General features: G+C 35.6%; 1 pseudogene; it reads right to left on the minus strand.

Moving 5' to 3' along the window:
• The window catches only part of LOC120304931, a 53,750-nt pseudogene extending 43,154 nt beyond the window's left edge, over nt 1–10,596 (minus strand).
• Between the last annotated feature and the right edge of the window lie 5,082 nt (nt 10,597–15,678).

Below are 15,678 nucleotides of genomic sequence, written 5' to 3' on the forward strand. Positions count from 1 at the left end.
TTTTTCATAAATTGTCATTGTCTTCTTCTTAGAGCTGAGACAGTGTGACTGGCCATGGTCACCCAGCTGGCTTCATGTTTAAGGCATGAACTCCTAGTCTTTCAATTTCTACCCTTGTGCCTTAAATCAATACACTAATCTGGTTTCCCCCTCCAGATCACAGGAAATTATAATTTAAACCAGATCAGTGAAAACTAAAGTCCTGTATAAATCAAAATGTTTCTTTGCTTTTCTATGTTAATGTTTGGCTATATATGTCTAATTTTGATGTTTGTCAATTTATTTTCTCTGGTAGAGATATATGAAGAAAGTGGAAAACGAAACAATTCATAAGTTACACTTTCTTTTCTGTGTCTGTAGCACTGAAGTGCTTCTTTGGTAAAAGGATTTGCAGGTGATATCACTTTTGTCTGGGGGATGCCCACTTGAGGGCTCCTTTTGTGTCCCCATGAAGTTGCCCACTAAATGGTACCCATTAATCTACTCATGGTTACCTCATTTTGGAAGTGCAGGGACAGCAGAAGCTGGAGCATGTAACATGAGCGCACCCCATTCTGGGACCACAATGGGTGTCTAATACAAACCTGCTGATCGACAACCCGATATTCTAACCTTGTGAGCCACTATGTTCCTGTCTGTTACACTAAATGTATACATCAGAAAGAATAGATTTGATTACTTCAGACCAAGAACATTACCTGCTTAAACAACGTTTCAAACTATATCTCTATTTATGCCATGGTCTAATGTTAATTGTAATCATTTAAAAATAGAACAAATACCATATTTCATCATTATTACTAAAGAAAATATTGTGAAGTAATCCTCCACATGACATTATTTATCTCACACAACACAACCATTGAACTACCCTCTTGAAAATTCGCTCATGAATTTTAGCAGGGAGAAAAAACTTCTTGATCTTATATGACAGTGATTTTAGAAGAAATATACGCAATTAATTGAGAAATCTACATTTTGGAACATAACCAAATATTAAGTAATATAGTTTTGTATCAATTTATCAAACTACAAAATTATAGATATAATGAAATATGAGATTAAGGGCTGAACAATAAAATAAATAATATTATAGGACCAAATCTTTCTTTTCTTTCTAATGTTGCAACTTTACCATGCAGCAAAGCATGTACAGTTCACTGCAGCCAACAAAATACTACCACACTAGAAAAACTTTACCAGTGATTAGGAAGTAGCTGATTCAGTCAGTGTGTTCTAACACAATCTTTTGCAACTCATAAACTTACCTATTGAAGCAATTCCATTCCTCCAGTTTTCTGGCAAACAACAGGACAGCAAGTTACCCATTTCAGATGGAAAGAAACATAAACATTTATGTATTAACATCTTCATACATTCCTAGAGATGTGAAATGTTCATTCATTATAAGCCATTCCAAGCTCTTTTTATATTGACTTGGAATATACTAAACCAAGGTTAGCCTGTTGTGAATCTTCCTAGACACACAAAGCCTCTGTTTTCCAAAATCATCTTGTCAATAAGGAGTTGGTTTTTTGTTCCTCTGTTTGGGTGGTTTCCTTTCTGGTCAGGTAGAACGAGCTTGTTTTCAACTAAATGCTGTTGAATAACCGGTTATCAGCTACCATACCAGTTATCAATCTGAAAGTTGTTGGTATGCAGATAATTAGTCTGTAGTTGCGTTATGGTGCATTTTTATTGGCTCTTTTATTATTAGGTAGGTTTTGCCAGATGTTAGCCAATCTTCAATTTTATCTTCTTGTGATATGGTATTAAACTGTTTATCAATGACTGGGTGTAGACCAATGAGTTGTTTCAATAAAAAATGATGCAGTTCATCTTTATCTGGTGCTAACCACTTTTTGATCTCCCTTGCCTCTTTCACCACCATTTCTGTTGTTATTACATGTTCTTTCATTTCAGCTTCTTTTTTTCATTCTTATCCACCTCCTTTATGCATTTTTGTTTTATTTCTTTGAGTTATCACATAGCTTTTTCTTGTTTAGCAATTTTGCATCCCTGATATTCAGTTATAACTACACTGGTACCTTAGTACTCATCATTAACTGCTTCCGGGAGATGTAACAGGTACTAAAAATGATGAGTGCCAAACAAACCATGTGACTTACTATGTAACCTTTGTTTTGGCCAGGAAAGACTTCCTGTCTAGTCCCTTTTCCTATGTCAGTGACTTTCCTAGCATGGCCAACTTCCTCTGTGGCTGTCCCCTAGCATGGCTACCCCCCTCTTCCTTTTGCAGCAATCGTCCTGGCACAGCTGACTTTCTGTCCATTTTCCATGGTCGTCCCTCTTTTCCTAACACAGTACATCAAGTACTAAACAAACAAGTACCAGGATAATATTGTCTCATCAAAATGTATCTAGTATCAAATCTGACAAGTTTTGAAGCAGTCAAATACCCAAGCACCACTTATAGCCATTGGTTGATTTGTTTCTTGTAGTGAGCTGATACTTATATTTGACATTATAGTATTGGCAACGTTTAATATTTATGGTAGCTGTTTCTTTGGAACAATCTTCAATGAAGACATTTATTTAATGCAGACATTTATTTTATTATCTCTATCCATGTATCTATCCATCCATCATCTCTTTCTCTTATCTTTCATCTATCTGTTCTCTCTCCCCCTCATCTTTGTTTCAGATGCTTTATAGTATATTTACTTCATTAATAAAATAGATGTATGACATCATTGACGGACTTCTGGTCTATAATTAGAGCCTGATGAGTGAGTGTCAGGGTTAGCTAATTGTCTGTTAATACTGGCATTGTATTGCATCTTTTATTCACGATAAGACTGTAACATCAAGGAGCAGCTGGAGAGAAAATAAAGAAAAGTACTGTACAATGGAAAGAGATAGGCTTAACACCATTTCAACCATTCTAAGGGATTTTCAACAACTTTAGAGGACTCAGGAAAGTGGATATTGCTATTTCATGGAGAAAATGGAAGCTGATGGTTTCCTGGCATTTACAGAGTTGAATCTGAATCATATATATGAAACTGCTGATATAGCAAACCCCATTATATTCACCTTCATGAGGGAACTATACTTTGACAATATTATAACACTGTGATACTGCCATTTCAGAGTCATAAACTCTATTTTGCACAAAAAAAATTGTTTTGGAGATGCACACTACTGGTCTCAAAGAACCATGTGGATCTTGGAGGCAGCCCTTGGGGCACTTATTTTGGCTCATTCCTTATAGTGCAACACTTCTAGGGCCGTGATTCTGGCATTCAGGTTCTTTTCCACAAATGCTTCCTGCACAGATACTTTTAAAGGTGCCATTAGTTACAAGTCTGAACACATAGATCCTAACAATCAGTGTAACAAGCAACAAATTGATCAGTTCTCTATTAGAGAAAAAGACACACACGCACACACACACACACACACACACACCCTCGCCGTCAAGAGGCCAATGTTGAAGTCCTGTGTCTTTTGAAAGCTTCAACCTAAGATAGAAGAAACTACTTATGATTCTACCTGGGAGTTTGAAAGTGCTTATCTAGCAGCTTGTATATGAGCTTCCTTATTTTTTTTTTTAAAAAAAACCCTTTCATCTTCTAACTTTTTTTGTCTTATGCTTTGGCACTGTAAAATATAAGATATACTTCAGATCTCTTTCAGATATAGAGTGTGGGTGGCAGAAACATGATTAAAGAGTAACCTCGATTTTCCATCTCTCTTTTTGTTTCCTTCCACTTGTGCCCTCTTTTCCCTTCTTACAACTGCATGTTCAATAAACTAGCTCAATTTCTAGCCGTTGGCAACCTCCTTTTTAGATGATATAATATCTGACCTATTTCACCTTGGCATCTCATCTCCAGGTATCTTCACTAGGCAGAAACAGATTGATTGTATTCCTTGCCAAGTGTGTCCATATTTCTGCGATATTTTGTGGGAACAATAAGGAGAATTCTTTGTAACACCTGCAAAGTGTAACAACTAACGAGAGCATAATCAATTCCTATTCTAGAGCTATTCCTCTCTACCATATCTTAATCAAAACCTATACCGCACTGGCTAGATTGGAGATGTTCTAATAATTCTTTCTTTCTTTCTTTCTTTCTTTCTTTCTTTCTTTCTTTCTTTCTTTCTTTCTTTCTTTCTTTCTTTCTTTCTCTCTTGCTGTCTCCATCTGTCTGTCTGTCTGTCTGTCTATCTATCTATCTATCTATCTATCTATCTATCTATCTATCTACTTATCTGTCCATCCATCCACCTACCTACCTACCTACCTACCTACCTACCTTTGTCTGCCTGTCTACCTCCCTGCTTGCCTTTTTAACTGCTAGCAGTAACCATTGGTTGTCATTTACCTTTAACCTGGAAGGTCAGGGTTGCCTAATCTAATTTACAGAGCTTCATGGTAAAGTAGATTAGCCATAAATGTGGGCTTATTTCAATTTAAATGTACTTCTATTTCAGAATAAAATGAATTGGCCATTTTCAAGCCCCATTACAGGCAAATATACAATGAAATGGCATTCTAGAGGCTAAATAAATATTTCCTTTGATGGAGTGCATGGTGACAATATTGATATTTGAGCACAATGGCTTGGGTTTTATTCAATGCAATCCTTGATTCTTATTAAACATATCTGCAGTAATCCTGTCACACACATGATTCACAAGAGAATTTTGCTCTATGAACTAGCATATGTAGAAAAGCTGATATACAGCCAGTTTCCCCAAATATTATGGGCTGGAAGATAAATCAATTCAATCCAAAGGGTCAGAACCTATTTTGGTTGTTGCTACCATCACATGATCATACTTTTCAAAAATTTGTACAAGATTTATCATATGAAATAAGAGAATAACAAAGCTGGAAGAGACCTTGAAGATCTTCTAGACCAAGCCCCTGCTCAGGCAGGAAATCCTATACCATTTCAGACAAATGGTTGTCCAGTCTCTTTTTAAAGCCTCCATGTTGGAGGACCCATATCTTTTGGAAGCAAGTCATTTCAGTGATTGTTTTAGAAAATTGTTAGAAAATTTCTCCTTAGTTCCATGTTGGTTCTATACAAATCATATGAGTTCTTGGTTTATTTTATTTTAATTTTTATTATTTTGTTTGAGGATAGTTGGGAAGCCAACAGATGCATGAAACCTAATGTCAAGCAATTCTTCATTTAAAGTGTTTTGCAAAAAAAAAATGCATTGTCTCCGGGGAATAAAGAGTAAAAATTGCATGTATTGTAGAAACAGAATGGAATGAACTCAAGATGGAAAATTAGAATCAAAAGGAAACCAAATTCAAATTCTATCACAGAATAAAATTCACTAAGCAGAGTGAGAAGTACTTCTTGACAAAATACAAATTATATGCCACTGTGTAAATGATTCAGAATTTTAGGTCAAAAGTTAGAACCACCTTACATTCTTGATATAAGACATTTCAGCTAAGGATCAAATATGAATTTCAGCTCTCCTTCCAAAGTTGTGCATACTCGATAAAAATTATTCCATTTATTTTTGGATGATATTTTTCTCTTTCAATACATATACCAGTATTTCAAACTAGAAGCAATTATTATAGGAACATCTGAGTTATCCATTTTGCACCCATCCCAGGCATGTAAATAGGAATGTGTGTTCAGTTGCTCAGTCACATCTACCATTTTTATGTTGTTGACCTCCCAGCTTCCTCATGAACCTTAATGCCCAAACACAGGAAAATGAATCCAATGTCTGCATGATGGTCCATGGTTCTCTTAAGATTTTCAGCTTTTTCCTATCTCCAGACAGTGGGATAGAAACTTAGGATTTTCTGCAAGGAAACTGAATGATATCTGTCTGTTTTTTGGCTATCTGCCTGCCTGCCTGTCTATTTGTCTGTCTTTATCTATCTGTCTGTCTGTCTGTCTATTTGTCTGTCTATTTACTCTTTATAATTTTGAGTGTGGAAGATAAAGACTTATTATTCAGGTGTATTTTGTCCAAGCAAGTGCAATTCCCCATTGCAGTTTTCTTTATCTCTTTCATAACATAAAACCAACAAGAAGTCTATTAAAATTCAGTAATGATGCATCCTTCTCTGCAAATTCTTTTTACTTTCTTGTTTATTATCCCCATAACCAAACACAAGTAGTCCTCATTTACAACATGTCACTTAGTGACTGTTAGAAGTTACAATCATGTCACTGAAAAAGTGACATGATTGTTTTTCACAACTGTTGCAGCATTCTGATAGTCATGTGATCAAAATTTGGACACTTGGCAGTTGGCTCATATCCATAGTTCCAGGTCATGTTATCACCTTTTTGCAACTTTCCAACAAGCAAAATTAATGGGAAACCAGATTCTCTTTACAATCATACTACTAACTTAACTGAAGTGTTTACTTAACAATTGTATCAAGATAAGTTGTAAAATGGGGCAAAAGCTTAGTTAACAATTGTCTCACTTAGCTACAGTAATGTTGGGCTCAATTGTGGTCATAATTCGAGGATTACCTGTAGCTTTAATACAAACTGAGAAATAGAAATCCGACTTCTCAGTTTGTATTAAAGCTACAGGTAGTAGCTTTAGTGCAATGTTTGTCTATCTCTTCAAATACAACTTTGAGCATAGTGATTTGCAGAGTTTCAGAGCTATTTCTGCAAGCCAATAAAGCTCATCAATTGATTAAAGCGATCCACTTTTGCTCCAATGGTTGTTATGTCTAAGAAGAACAATAAGTAAACTGACAGTTTGTGTTTCTGACTGGAAAATACACTTTTATGGAGACAAACTGGAAAATGGGACACTTATACAACTATCCAGACATAGCTGCCAAGGCCATATTAACAAGAAACACTTGCTTTAATGTTTAAAAATTATTTCATGTATAACAACTTCAAATTTCCCTATGTTTTAATTAACATTTTTGGCCAAAGCCAATATATGAGTCAGGGCTGTTCTCCAGTTCTGTGTGCAGAATCATCCTGGATTAGCTAATTATTGTAGCTTTAAGGTACTTTGTAATAGGATGGACTTTGTAATACTTGCAATATGGTTTGTGTAGTACAATTGCATGGCTGACTAATGTGGGTTTTCTTATATTTTAAATTTGCCTTTTTCAAATGTATTGCTAATAATTTGCCGTAAGCCTTTAACTTTCAAAGAGAATGAAAAAAGGATTTTAGAAACTAGTTTCTGGCAGAGAAGTACTTGATAAATTGTAGATAAAATTTTCAAGCCTCCCTGAACAAAACAAGAAGTCAAGCCCATCTTCTGGAAAACTGTCATATATCCATTCTTACATTTTTCCCCCTTGCAAATGTTTCTTTTACTTTTATTCAAAATACAATACTCTTTTCAATCCTAAATGCTCACTTATTATTGGATGCTTTAATTCTTATGACATAATTGGACAGAGGATTTTTCCTTGCCCAATCAAAATGTTCTTTTCTTTTTATTATGCAAACTATGAAAAGAAAGGTGTGATTTCTCCCTTTGTTCTCTCTCTTGTGAAATGAATAATTTTTAATATAAACTTTTCAAATAAATAATAAATTAATTGATCTTTCTTGTTTCAATATCATAACTGGGGTCTAGCATAGCGAGGTGTGGGGGAATTTGCACGCGCAGCAAACTGCCATGCATTCCCCCCACAAACCTCATAACCTTTTGATACCCTTTGTCCCAAGGAAGCAGCCAAAAGATCACCCCCTTTTGACTTAATACCTTACCTACCTAAATAAACAATATGCTTTAAGTTCCCCCTTATCTCTTCCTGTCTTTATCTCTTCTTGTCTTTATCAGTTCTTTCTCCTTTTCTAATTTACCTGTATTTGTTTTTATCTGCTCTCAACAGGTAATGTGTTACTAGAAAATAATTGCTTATATGAAGGCATTTTTCAATTACTTTATGTCAACAACTAAAGGTTAAACTTCTAAATGTAAAATGTCAGCAGTTAATGGTAAAGCCTATGTATGTAAAAAGTATATAAGAAACAATAAACTCAGAGTTTGTCAAGCTGTGTGAAGCTGTGTTCTGCAGCTTCAAACCTCTGCTCAAGACATGCCTGAGTCTTTTTCTTAGCATCATTACACTAAGGCACTTGGCCAAAGGTATAGCACAGCACTATTTATCTATCTCTCTTTTTTTAATTTTTATTCATAATACAATTAAAACAACAATGGACAAGCATGACATTCCAGAGTGAATTTTCCTATCAGTCCCTATCATAGTACAAAAGTTTGATACATTGTTCTTAACCTCTATATAAGCTTCATTTTCTATACAATGTAATTATATATACAATTATATGTACAGTTATGTATATCTTTTAATTCTACCATTAACTTGAAGTCCGAGCAGTTCTTAACTCATACTCTGGTTTCTCTTCAGATCGTATAAATCTTTCGCCTTTTACACTATTTATCTCTTGAAATCTGGCCAATTACTATTCAGTTTTGACAAGGTAGACTGCATTTACTGTACAGTGCATTTTTCTGTGTATTTTTAACAATAAAAAAAGTTAGAAAATGTCTTGACTGATTTATGAAGATGCAGGAAAACTTTTTTACTTTATTGCATAGGGGACTTAGGTACCACACAGCCAGGATCCCAATTTTGAATTCAGTCTTAATTCTTTTTATCTTATAATGTCTTGAATGCTCATAGCTTTTTACTGAATTTGCATGATCATTTGAGCTTTCCAGGAAGCATAATCCAGAAAGGATAGTCACTTGGCATAGCTGAATTCTTTTCAGCCTATGGAAAAATTTCCATTCATTGTTGTTCTCCCCCAACCCTTAAGTTAGTTTTTCCACACGGATCCATTTTTAACAGTCATCTATCTCACTTGGATCATCTACCTAAGGGGGGGGCTCAAGAGCAGAGGTGTCAAACTGCTGGCCCATGGGCCAGATGCATCATGGCAAAATTGCGCCCACCCCATTGCCGGCAATAGAAAAAAAGTTGTGATACATCACGACACTCCTGCTCTAGAGGCTCTCTCTAGCATTGCCCAAGGAAGCTTTACTTATTCCAGGCTTTACACAACTACTTTATAACATACATTTTCTTTGGCTAATATGGATGTTTTGTGCATGCCACTCAGAATCTTTCTGGATATGGGTGCTATAAATATATAAATATATTTACATAAATAAATATGTAAATATTGTAGAGGAGTGAGCAAGAGAATGGCCAAGGCAATAATAGAGAGTTGAGATCAAAGGAGAGATATAAACAATGCACTTTGTTTCAAGGACATGGTAATCTATGATGCCCAAAATTAGGAGGTATTTACTAGCATCTTTTCAGACTAACACATTTTAGAAAAGATCAATTTCCATGAGTTGCAGCTATTTCATAAGATGCCTGTAACAGCTTAGGTACTTAGCTGTAGCCCTCCAAAGCTAATGCCTTTTACTAAAAATCTGTTAATCTGAAAAGGTGTTACTAGATTCCTTCTGTTTCAAGAAGATGATCAATCATGCACCAACATGCTAAAAATAAACATAGGCAATTGATCTCACTGTACCAATTCACAAAAATATTCTTACCTTTCCTAGCCAATTCTTTCATATAGTGATAGTCAAGATTCAGGAGATAATAGTTTTCCTAAGGAGGAAAACAAAACTCCCTCACATCTTGATTATGAACATTTCTTCTCTGGAAAGGGATGAACTTGTACAGAGTGAAAGAACAAACATTAATTCAAATTATTGCTAACTAGGGCTTTGTGACAATTTGCAATGCAGCACTTGTGATGATCTAATTTAAAAATTCATCTTTAGAGGGAAAATGGGAAATGGAAATAGTGAATAATGTAAGAACAAGGCAAGATAATTCTAGAGCTTTGGGGATGAATTAAATTTCAAATGATTGAAATATATGGAATACATGGTGTATCATGAGAGTTTTCATCCTCGTTTTTAAAATGATTTTGATCTTTTGCTCTTAGCACAAATGTCTGGCATGCAGTAATTTAATAAATAAAAGTATGATGGGACACATGTCCCTTCAATTGAGGATGACTTGCAATTCCCATCAGTATCTATCTTGTCTGCCATGTTATTTAGATATATAATAAGCTGCTATAGATCTATAGGACAGCTAGAGCTGATATACTCAGCAGTATTTTATCTTTCCTGGAAGTTCAAGATTGGATGTGTGTCCTAGGTCATATAGAATGGGATGCAGAAGAATAAAATGAAGCTAAATGCAGGTAAAACAAATACATTAACAGATTGCAGGGCTAGAACTGTAGGATTCAGGGAATAGACCTATTTATATGGAACAGGTTTATACACAGTAGCTTCTGGGATCCAGCACTGATGAGGGGTCAAGTTGATTGGATGTCCTTTTATCAGCCTTGGATGATAAACCAGGCTTGGCTTTGGTGGTATCTTCCTTATCAGGTAAACTGATACTATACTGGTACTGTAGTAAAGCTACAGTAACAGAATTTTGCAAGCCTGAAAGTACAATTCTCCTGCCATCACCTTTACAGCCCAATAACTTAGATAATTATTGAGCCTCTTGCTCTGCTTACTATGCAGCTGTTGTCTACGCTCCCTCTTATTTGACCATTCCCTAGTCAGCATCTCTTCATCCAAGAACATTCCCACCTATTGTTTCAGGTAGCTTCATGTATTAGTAATTTTAAGCTGCATTATACAATAACCTGTGAGGTGCTCTTGAAAGCAATGTAAATATTGCATCTGACATATATTATAGCAACATAAATAGAGAATGGGGTGTTATTATAAGATACACATTACCCCCCCCCCTTCTGAAACAAGTTCAGTGCTTTTCAACCCCACTTCTGAATGTTCAATGCAGCTTTTAAGCAGAAGCCTCAGTTATGATCTATGGCCTACAACAGTGCTTAGAAGAGTTGGACAGAACATCAAAGGATGCCTCATATACACAAGCTGTATATGCAGTCCTCCAGAGGACTTGGCTCCATGCCTAGTGAGTTAGCCCAGGTAAGGGCTATATATCTGGCCACAGGTCAAAGGCCTTCCATGCCAATGGTTCCTTTGGTTTTGGGTAGATAGGGGCTACTTTGGCTGTGCTGAAATGTTATAGCAGCTGCACCAAAGCATCAAAGAACCATTGAACGTTGATTAAGTGCTGGTATTGAGGAGCTGCAATGCTAATGTGGGAGTAAATAGGTACTGTTAACAAAATCAAATACATGTGATAAGCGAAAATTCTCTGGAGAAGAGAGACTCTTGGAGAAGAGCAATTGGCTAAGCTTCATATGGTAATTTGAGACTGAGACCTCTGCTTTAACATGTCTGCAGTTTGAGTCCAAACTACATGAGTGCAATCTGGGTGCATGGAAACCTATTACGACAATTGTCAAGCATCACAAAAAAATGGGATCACATAAAGAAAGAAATCACTACACTTGCACAATCAATTGGCTCCTTTATGAGGAAATTAGCAGGTTCCCATGCCTGCACAGGTTTATGTAGCTGTGTCCTTTTCATTAAGACTGAGAAGGCAATGATAGGAGAGTATTAAGAGAATTTCCACAGCTATCCAGAAGCACTGGGATGCCATGATTGTACCCAAAAGACAGCGTAGTATCTACTACATGCCTGTCTTCCCTCCATCCCACTGTGGCTCCAGACCAAGAGCCACAACTGCTCACAAACTCGAAGAAGAAAGAAGTGAAGTTTCTGGAATTCTTGTAAATAAGATACCGCTGGTTATATCTAGTTATAGCTTGGGGATCCTCTTAGGCTAGGTACATGTACCAAATAAAGTCCAAAGTAATTGTTCCAATTCAGTGGAAAGAATAAGTCCTGGAAGGCCTGCAACTGTGTTTAAAATCTCCATTTAGTTCACCAAGTTATTCCATTGCAAAGAATTTACAGGTTGTTCCTCTCTATTGGTATTTTCACAATGGGCGCTATATTTTAAACATAACTATGACTGGGAAGTTAAATGTTTTCAATAGTATGAAAATGTTTTTCTTACCCTTCCAAGTGATGCTGCTAATGAGATGGAGATCAAGAATGGAGATAGATCTGATAAAAGTGGTTAATCTGGTTGGTGTTGCTGCTGCCAGAGAGGGCATTGGGTCTCATGGTTTGTATGTTGTGGATTTTTAATGTTGCAAGCTGTCCAGAGTCACCAAGGTTGTGAGTTGGGCAGTTATATAAATTTGTTTAAGAATTGTATTCTTTTCTGTTCTGTTCCGTTCCATTCCGCTGCATTCCCCTCCATAGTGTTGTATGTGTTCCTGGAACTTCAATAGTGTATCCAGTGGTGGGATTCAAATGTGGATGCCAGTTCTCTGTGTGGATGCCGCTTCTGGAAGTCTGTTCTGGGCCTGGGCAACAAAATATTAGCTACCGGTTCACTGAACTGATACAAACTGGTTGAATCCCACTACTGAATGTATTCCAGGAAAGGGAATCACTTTGAAGGGTAAAATAAAGGGCTCCAGTCAGTTTTCAGTCTGTTACATGTAGTTAGGAAATCCAACTGAGGTTTATTTTTTTTTTGAAAGCTAACACAATCAGCAGATGTGTATATCCTACATAGTCCTTTTGTCTGTGGATAGAACAGGAATCTAATGGTCTGTTGAAAATAGAGAATAATAAGATTTATCAATTGCTCAAAAATGAAAAAATATTCTAGTTTCCATCATAGTGTGAAGATTGAAATTTAAATGAAATAGGTAATTGATCTAATCCAACATGATTTTATTATGTTTACATACAATTATGAAATCATCACTGAATATTGAAACAAAATTGATGTTCTCCTGTTAAGATACCAGTTAAAGATTCAGCTTTTGCTGCTTTCCAAAATGTTGGCACAATTCTAAATGAATTTTACTTCGGCATTGTGGTATGCAGTTCATCTTTTCTGTCTTCCGTTTTCAGTAGATAATCGGTCAGTAGAATTTACAAATTAAGCACATTTCTGTTTTTGACAACATTCAGCACAATAAGACTGTAATCAGAGCAAGGCTATCAAGACATAAACAAGTGTGCATGAATTTGTGAAAAATGGCAAGGAGTAAAAATCTAATATTATGTATATATTATTTAAATTAAACTACAGTAAATACTAGACTCGGGCAAAATGGAACATTATAAACTAGCCTCAAGTGTACATTTTGGATCAAGTAACAGAGAAAGTGATGATATCACAATTTCCATTACAACTAAAAGATATAGATTATATACTTTCTGAGATTAACTATTGTGATTAAGCTTTTTAAGAGGATAAGATAATGAGAATACTTGAACCTTTTTGGGACATGGTACAAATTTGCAATGAGAAGTAGAAGGTGGGAACACTATCTCTCTGGTTTTCATTAGTCTCTTAAAGATTTTTTTATGCCATCAATCACATTATCTTGGACTTCCTGGCATTTTGATACCATTTTGTACCAGTTGTTGGATTTCCATTCCTTCTTATTATGTTGAATCCAGAAACTGATGCTTGGGAATCTGTAGTTCTGATGGTTTTGCCAGATTGACAAGGATAAATTAGATAATGATGTTTACCTTTCCCTTAGGTATATAAAACTTTATCTTCCCATGATTAAGTATGTAATGCAAAATTATACAAGCAATTATTTTAGTTACCAAAGAATTATGCTTAGTTAATGGTGTGTGTATATTTGTTGCCCTATTCTTGGAATACCAGTACAGAGTAGGGTGACCTTTCTCAGCTTCATTTCAAAGCCTTGAGAAAGAAATATTCCTTAGTTTTGAAAGGTGTATTTACCACTTGCTATAAACAAATACGTCTTCATTTGACAATCTCATTTTCAGTAGAAACAGATAAAGCATTCCAAGCACAAGATAAGAAGAACTTATTTTTGGCAAAGTTCAAGGAAATGAAAGCATTGAAAAGGAGGGTAATAAGGATCAAAGCTTTCTATAAGCTAGTCAAAAACTCTCATAGAATGAACTTTGCAAACTTAACTGTGATGGTACTGCAGTTTTGATGACTTTGGAGGCATCTGTCTACCTTCATTTCTGTGGGGTTCTCTGACTGGTAGAAGGAATGTTATGGGATCTTCAGTATTCATGAATATGCTTTGCCCTTTCATGTTATTTATTGTGCAGATTTCTTATTCTGGCTTGGAGTAAAGTACTCATACTCTGTGAACTTTCCTTCTGAATCCAATAGAACATGTAACCCAATTCTGCTGGACTGGGGACAGAGTAATTCAGGATTATAATTGATATTGTGACTTTTAGCCTTTTCTATCCCTCTAATTGATCTATTCAAAAAGTGCTGGGCAATGAATGAGGTGCACATGCCTATAAATACCCAACTAGATTGATTGTCTACTCATCCAATTCCAATTTAATTGATTGAACATTAAATTCATAAAAATGGAGCATTCTTGGAATGGACCTGAATCCCTCTGAAATAACAAGTCCACATTTTAAATGCTTTTTTGCCATCTTTGTGTTCCTGGTGCCAAGAGTGGCTAGAAAGACACTTGTCTCTATTATACCAGCTGTAGCCATTTCTGAATCAGTTAATGTGCAAATGAATAACTATACCATGATATCAACTAAAGTACATCAAGATGTTTTATATGGGACTGTCCTTGCTAGCAGGTTCAATTCATGAGAAATGCTATTGCTGGCTTACTAAGTGGTACACAATATTGGATTGCATTATGACTGCATTGATACTTTGCCAGTAGTTTTCCAACTGCAATTCAATTCTTGTTTTAATTTCTAAAGAACTCCTTGTTGAGGGTAAAGGTTCGTTCTCTGAGCTTGTAGGCTGGTTTACAAATATGAATGATAATGAAATGTTCGGAAACAAACCCACAAGCTCAGAAAAAGAAACTTCACTCTCATCACTATTGCAAATTCCTTGGTTCTCTACCCTCTACAAGGATAATTATCATATCAGGATAGCCTGAATAATTAAGGTCTGATTCTCTGTTCATCAAGAGAAGAATCCATCTGAACATTACAGTCAAAGGGGGAAGTCTTCTTAAAGATTTTTTTAGTTTTAGATGATTATTTTTTGATAGGGTAGGGCAGGACCTTTTATTTCTCCAAACAATATCTCAGAAATTATGCTTAGCCTCTATATTCTCTCTTATTAAGAAATAAATCTTTTCACCTAAATCATTTTCACTCAGACCTTTTGCATTTTTCATTTAAAGTGCTCTTTGTGTATTTTATTTTGCAATTTTATTTCTTGCCTGTGTTATCTCTTACCTTAACAGTACATTTCCTATAATTTTTTTCTTAGATGAGTTAAATATGCCTACTAAAAGAAGAGTTTAATAAAGAATAAAGAGAGGGAGGGATAGTTTGGTCTAATGGTTAAAATACCAGGCTAGAAAGCAAGAGACCATGAGTTCTGTTTCTGCTTAGCCATAAAAGCTAGATGGGTGACTTTGGGCTAGTCACGCTCTCTCAGTCCAACTCATGTCACAGGTTGTTGTGGGGAAAATAGGAGGAAGAAGATGTGTTGCATATTTTCACCATAATGAATTATTGGTAAAAGTAATAAAGGCAAGCAATAAACAAACAAATAAACAAGTAAGTAAGAAAGATATAAGGTTCCTTGAAATTCATTCCAACTTTTTTGGACAGAATACAAGACCATATTCACAATTCATCTATTCATCTTGTTCTGACACCATCAGTGTTAATGCAGCAAGGCAGAGTGTCAGAAGGGCAAGGTTAATAGCC

Source organism: Crotalus tigris, unplaced genomic scaffold, assembly GCF_016545835.1.
Source record: "Crotalus tigris isolate CLP2741 ecotype Arizona unplaced genomic scaffold, ASM1654583v1 scf7180000017666.27876245, whole genome shotgun sequence".
Classification (NCBI taxonomy): Eukaryota; Metazoa; Chordata; class Lepidosauria; order Squamata; family Viperidae; genus Crotalus; species Crotalus tigris.